The following is a 7,092-nucleotide window of genomic DNA, read 5'->3' on the forward strand; positions in this document are numbered from 1 at the left end:
TGTCTAGAAATTCCTTTCCAACCTGCACCCGGACCACGACAGCTGTCTCTCCATATCTGTGGGGGATTGATTGCAGGACATCCTCAATAGCATCTTGCAGGTGCTTAAGTCTTTGGTCTGAAATAGCATAATACTGTTTGCACTCCCTCTGCATTTTGGGGGCCTGCATCTGTCAGACTTGAGGTTCAACTAACTGGGGATCAATTGGTTGAATCAGCAAATGCATAACCTATAGATACAGAAGGCAGACTGTATACAAATTGTACAGAAGACTCTGTCTTTCATTTCAGTTCATAAGTGTAGGGCCCAAAGTAAGCTGGGATGTAGGGTTTTATTGTTCCTAAGGTGATCCTAGTTTCCTGCATGCATAGCTTAGTTTGATCATTCTATTCCGTTGTGTGTGCTAAGTCGCTTCAGTCATGTCCAACTTTGTGCAGCCCTATGGACTGTAGCCTGCCAGGCTCCTCTGTCCATGGGATTCTACAGGCAAGAATACTGCTCTCCTCCAAGGGATCTTTCTGACCCAGGGTCAAAGCTGCGTCTCTTATGTCTTCTGCATTGGTGAGTGGGGGCGGGGGGGGGGGGTTGGGCGGGGTTCCACTAGCTACCTGGGAAGCCCAGGTGGGCTATATATAGATGGATCTATATATAGATATATATTATATATACACATCAGACACACTGATACATACTCATATATTTTCACTACATTGCTCCCCAACTCAGTTAAATGTTATAAGCAGTGATTTTATGGTGTTATGGTTCTTGTTCCTGATGTTGGCTGGATTGGACTCAGTGTTGGTTTATGTTTAAAACAATTTGTTTCCAGGCTTTGGAGTTATTCAAAACTTTCTAAACCAGTTGAACTTTACTTTGAAATAAAATATACTGACCTCAAATTACAGACTTTTGAAAAATTAAAATGAGTCAGTGAAAGTGAAGGTCGCTCAATCATGTCTGACTCTTTGACTGTACAGCCCAAGGAATCCCCCTGGCCAGAATACTGGAGTGGGTAGCCTTTCTCTTCTCCAGGGGATCTTCCCAACCCAGGGATCCAGCCCAGGTCTCCCACATTGCAGGCAGATTCTTTATCAGCTGAGCCACAAGGGAAGCCTGAATAAACACTTAATTAAATGTCTACAAAACATATGAACTCAACTTTTGTAACTGTAACTGTAGTATTTGTAATAGATTTTCATAATTGAAAATTTTGTAATACATTTTCTCTTTGCAACAATTCATGAATATGCATAATCAAAAAAAGGGGGGGAAATTTTAAATTTAATTGGTTGTAGCCTCACCTTATCCTAATGGAAAAAAATGCTAATTGCCTCATTTAAAACAATTCACGAGATGTTTCGTGTGGAAATTGAGTGCTTTAAAATGTATTAGATAATCTGTGGAATGAGGATTCTGATGCTGGAATCCTAGGACTTTCTAAAGTACCCTTGGTTGCCCTTATTGAGAGTTAAAACAGTAATACCACAGTTGCCTTCCCAAGGACTTTCAGGAGTAAATTTGACTACAAATTGTTTTCATCTCACCTGACTATGTAAGACATGACTTAGCCCTGTCTCTTTTATGACACTCTTTATCTAACCTTATAGATACTTATAGGGCTTCCCTGGTGGCTCAGAGGATAAAGCATCTGCCTGCAATGAGGGAGACCTGGGTTCAACCCCTGGGTGGGGAAGATCCCCTGGCGAAGGAAATGGCAACCCACTCCAGTATTTGTGCCTGGAAAACCCCATGGATGGAGAAGCCTGGAGGGCTACAGTCCATGGAGTTGCAAAGAGTTGGATACGACTGAGCAACTTCACTTTCACTTTTCACTTACAGAAACTTATTTTTGCTATGACATTTTTATTGTCCTTCCCTGTTCATTTTATTAATTCTTCCTCTTTGAAATTATGTTTACTTTCTGTACTTTAGATTGAAATTACTAAGCTTTTTCCAATGTAACTTGACTGTCAAAATGTACATATAGTCAGATGTGAATGAAAATTGTAGCTTAATTATTTTATGCACCTGACTTAAACATTTCATGGACTCTGATCCTTCTAGGCATTTTATTTATCAACAATATCTCAACATCTTCCAGTTTTAACAGCACCTTCTAGTTCTAAGTAGACTCTCTCTGTTAACTATTTAGTCAAGTTAGATGGCAAGGTTCTATCAGGGCTGTGGTGACCCAAGAACAAAAGAGCAGATAAAACCAAGGAGGGTCTTGGAATGCAGGAACTGAAAAACCAGGCCTTTACTGTCCTTCCCTCCCCCACGTTGTAACTGTTAATGGAACAGTATAACCTGTCTCCCCTCCTAACCCATAGGCAGAAGGTATTTGCCCTACTCTCCCCCACCCAGTATACATGCCTCATCCAATCAGCAAATGACCCACAAGACCCCTATCCCACTCCTTGTACTCTGGGTGTAAAAGTGGACTAAGGACCCCTGTTCAACATCGGTTCTTCCTTGAGCTGACCCACTGTTCTAACAGTATCTCCCACTCTAATAAATTTTATTTCCCTCTCACTCTGTCTCATGTGTGGAAATTCTTTTCCAACCCACCCCTGAACCACAACAACTTTAGCTAGGTTTTCTTCAGCTTCTCTGCCATTTATTTCTTTCCATCTCTCCCGTGTATCTCCCTGTTGTGTGCAATATAGTTTATACTTGGACTCCAAGGTGTAATCTGAACGGCTGCAAGAAAGGCAGGGGAGAGCACACACTCAAGTGGGAAGCATCAAGGTCAGTTTGTGAAGAAGCCACCTCTTGATATTGGCATGAAAGGAAAAATAAAATTTTAACACTGTTGGTTTTTTCCTGAGAGGGTTGGCATTCTTGGTGACAGAAGCACATAAACAATGGAATAAAAGCAGTGAAGGTTGAGTATGTTTGAAGAACTGCAGAGATCACAGTGTGTTCAGAAAAACAGCAGGAGATAAGGTAAGAAAAAAAAAAGGGGGATAGGAACATAACATGGAGAGTTTTTCCTAGTGTTATTCCATACTATTTGTAGGTGTGTTAAGAGAAAGAGTCCTCCAGTGCCTCTCCTGCTGTCTTTAAACTACCTCTGAGTTTCTCACTTAAAGTTTGGTGATTTTATCAAGGCCAGTAATTACTACTTTCTACATTTCTATTTCTGTGGTGTCTTTCCTTCGAAGCTGCCTAATTAGTACCGAGTCTCATTTCCAATGCCTTGCTGTACTCATTTAATGGTATTTGCTGTAGGGCTCCTTGCAACTTGCAGCAGTGATACTGAAAGTGGTAGAAAAGAAGAAAAGAAGCTGTCATTCATGCTAGATGACTTAAAAAATAAAATCTGATGATCTTGTGCATAGTATTAACTGTAAATACCCCTTCAATAATACCAAACCAAAAGAGTTCGCCCTGACCCTTTCAGTATAACCTTTCATACTTTTTGCCAAGGAAACATATTAGTTTGTTTAGAAGGAAAGGGCTCTTTTTTTTTTCAGAAAGTATATGTTGCTCATATTGAGTAAAATATTAATTGTTCTTATATTTTTCTATTAAACTGTGTCTGCTCTGTTATTGAAGAAGCTGCAAAGGATCCCTTCTTACTTGACCTTTGACATCTACAAGAACAAATAAGTGCAACCTAGCTTTTATTGGCTAGCTGTCTGTGATTGTGGTTTCAGTCTGTCTGCCCTCTGATGCCCTCTCTCAGCGCCTACCGTCTTGCTTGGGTTTCTCTTACTTTGAATGTGGAGTTCAACAAAGGTCCGTCTAGTCAAGACTGTTTTTTCCAGTAGTCATGTATGGATGTGAGAGTTGGACTATAAAGAAAGTTGAACACCGAAGAATTGATGCTTTTGAACTGTGTTGTCGGAGGAGATTCTTTAGAGTCCCTTGGACTGCAAGGAGATCCAACCAGTCCATCCTAAAGGAGATCAGTCCTGGGTCTTCATTGGAAGAACTGATGCTGAAGCTGAAACTCCAGTACTTTGGCCACCTGATGAGAAGAGGTGACTCATTGGAAAAGACCCTGATGCTGGGAAAGATTGAGGGCAGGAGGAGAAGGGGACGACAGAGGATGAGATGGTTGGATGGCATCACTAACTCACTGAACGTGACTTTGAGTAAACTCTGGGAGTTTGGTGATGGATAGGGAAGCCTGGCGTGCTGCGATTCGTGGGGTTGCAAATAGTCAGACATGACTAAGTGACTGAACTGAACTGAATGGAACTGAACTTTTATTGAGTCCTTACTATGGGCCAGTTGTCATGTTAGGGATTTGTACATTTAATATTTTATTTAATACTCATGCCAACTTTAAAATTAAGTATTATCCCCATTTTATAAAGGAAGGATAGAGGTTGGGTAACTTGCCAAATGTCACACAGCTCATAAATATTAGATCTGTCATTAAAACTCATAATTTACAATCCCTATACTATTGTTTATAAAACATTCTATTCATACCAGTAACAGATGTTCTATTTATTTTCAATAACACATACATACGGTCCCATAGTTTTGCAGAAGCTCTGTGTACAATTTGGGGTGCACCTGCTATCCTGAGTAAGAAATGCACACTATACTTTATGCACATTTCCTAGGAGAGGACTTGAACCATATTTTCATGAGTTTTTCCCTCATTTTGGAATTCTGAGTTTTGTATGCACTTGTCTAACAGGTTGTCAGATAACACGCTATGATAACTCCACAACTCCTTAAAATATCCTGTGATACACTCTTGATTAAAGCTCAAAGTCCAGTCATAATATTAGTTTTTGGGAAATTGTGTTCTACTTCATGTTCATGTCTACAAAGCATTCCACAGTTTAAAATGTGGAATACATATAGAGGTATGCCCCAAAGCATCTGAAACTATACATTCATTTAACTTGGACAAAAATTATACTTCCGTTAAATTCTCTGAGGATATTTAATAGATACATGTTATGTAAATTAAAGTAAGATGATAAAATTTAAAAAATGGATACTGTAGAACCAAGCTGTCTGAGTTTAAAGCTAAGTTTCATTATTACTGTGTCACTTTGTATAGATCACTTTAACCCCCCAAAGGTGGGTTTGCCTGACCTAGTGAACAATGATCACTATAATGCCTGCCTCACAAATCATATTATTGACAAGACCTGAAATAATCATAACACATGAAGTATTTTTCAAATCTTAATTGTTAAAGTTTTTAATCTTATTTTTTAAAATAAGGATAATGAATTATCAGCTCATCATAACTTTCTAAATCTGTTGTTTTGACTAGTCATTTGCTAAAAAATACCATTAGGATATACAGTTACTCATAAATATGCCAGTTATTTCAGTGAGATTTCTGTCACATGTTTCAACAGAGTCCTTCCCTTCAAAGGACTCCCAAAGAAAACGTCTTGAATAACTAAATGCTTTCTATTTATATTCAGAGAACTTTTTATTTGATATAAACATTTTTGCAAGTGGGATAAAGCATATTTTGTTCCACTACTTCATGATCTACATTGTGATTCATCAAAAGCATTGTGGAGCATACTTTTTTTTTTTTTAGAAAACACTTCCCCAGTGACACCCCAAAATGTGTGCGTTTAAGTTTTAAGGAACTTATCACAATTGTTTTCTTTAACTGTCATTTGATTTAGCTACTGTAGACATCTGCTACAAAGCTATTTCAACTTTCCATTAAGGCAAATTACTGGAAGCCAGAGTTACAGTGGCAGTAAGGGGCAGCCCTCTTTGTTTTTTCCTGTCAGTCATCCCAGCAGTGTTAGTCTGGGGGTGAGTGCTACCAGTAGGGGAGTTAGGACCAGCATACCTTTGCGAAGCTTTAGACTGTGAATCCTGGGATGGAACGGCTCAGATGGAAAGGCCTGTTTCCACGGCAACAGGAGCAGCTCCTATTGTTTCAGTTTGTCACTCATCACAGCAATGTTTGCCTTGGGAGACTGCGCGAAGCATTTCTAGCTGCATTTTGTTGTGGATTCAAGAGATTGGATGGCGATGCTGCTATGGTTACCAGGAGTTCTGTCTTAGGGGAGATCCTAGAATAAAGTAACCTTTCTGGTTCCAACAGAAATTTTAAATAACTAGCAGTGGAATGAAAAGAAAAGAAGTTGTGATAATTCCCTTCTGGAATGATGATGGCAAAGTCTGACAAGTCTGACTTCCTTTCTCTCTCTCTCTCTCTTTTTTTTTTTTTTTTGCTACTTGTGGTAATGGAGTGGTTTGAAATGAGAAAATGAGAATTGGGAAAGTTTAAGCAAAATTAGAACAAGAAGTAGCATAACATGTTTGTTTACCATTTCTTTTAAAAATAAAAATAGAAAAGAGAAGGGCACAAAGAAAAACATATGGTAAATATTCATGAATTCAAGGAATTTCTTTTATCAGTCTCTATATGACATAATTTAATTGAATTTCTCCCCACATTTATAAAGTAATCCACTTTCCTAATCAGATCATGCTTTGCCTAGCACATATCACTTAGGGTATTGAAGAGACACACAGAAAAAGGAAAGCCTTCAAGCTAACATTTTTAAAGCTTTTATTTATTTCTTAATCCCAGTCTTCATGGGTCCCCGGATTGATGCAAGGAAAGAGATGCCCACTGAAAATTATAGAAAAGACTATAAGCAATATTGTCATCTTTTCTCAGATTATATGATTAGTATTACATCCCTAGAGTAATCAGAACACTGCAAGCCTAACAATCATTAACACAAATTTATTTTACAGAAAATTATTTAAAACACAGGAAACTGTAATATAATTAGACATGAACACTATTGTATTATATTTTAACTTCTTAATTTCATTTTAGTATTTCTCTTATATAAGAGTCTACAGTGTGATAATTATTGAATGAAATGCATTATCTTTTCTTCACTTAAATGTCACTAAATTTTTTTGAGAAATTATTATTATTTCTATCTTCAAAAGTTGCAGAAGTGCTGTGGATAGGGTTGTTGTTGTTCAGTTGCTAAGTCATGTCTGACTCTTTGCTACCCCAGGCACTGCAGCATGACACGCTTGCCTGTCCTTCACTATCTCCCTGAGTTTACTCAAACTCATGTCCATTGAGTCAGTGATGCCATTCAACCATCTCATTCTCTGTCA

Source organism: Muntiacus reevesi, chromosome 4 (genome assembly GCF_963930625.1).
Source record: "Muntiacus reevesi chromosome 4, mMunRee1.1, whole genome shotgun sequence".
Taxonomy (NCBI): domain Eukaryota; kingdom Metazoa; phylum Chordata; class Mammalia; order Artiodactyla; family Cervidae; genus Muntiacus; species Muntiacus reevesi.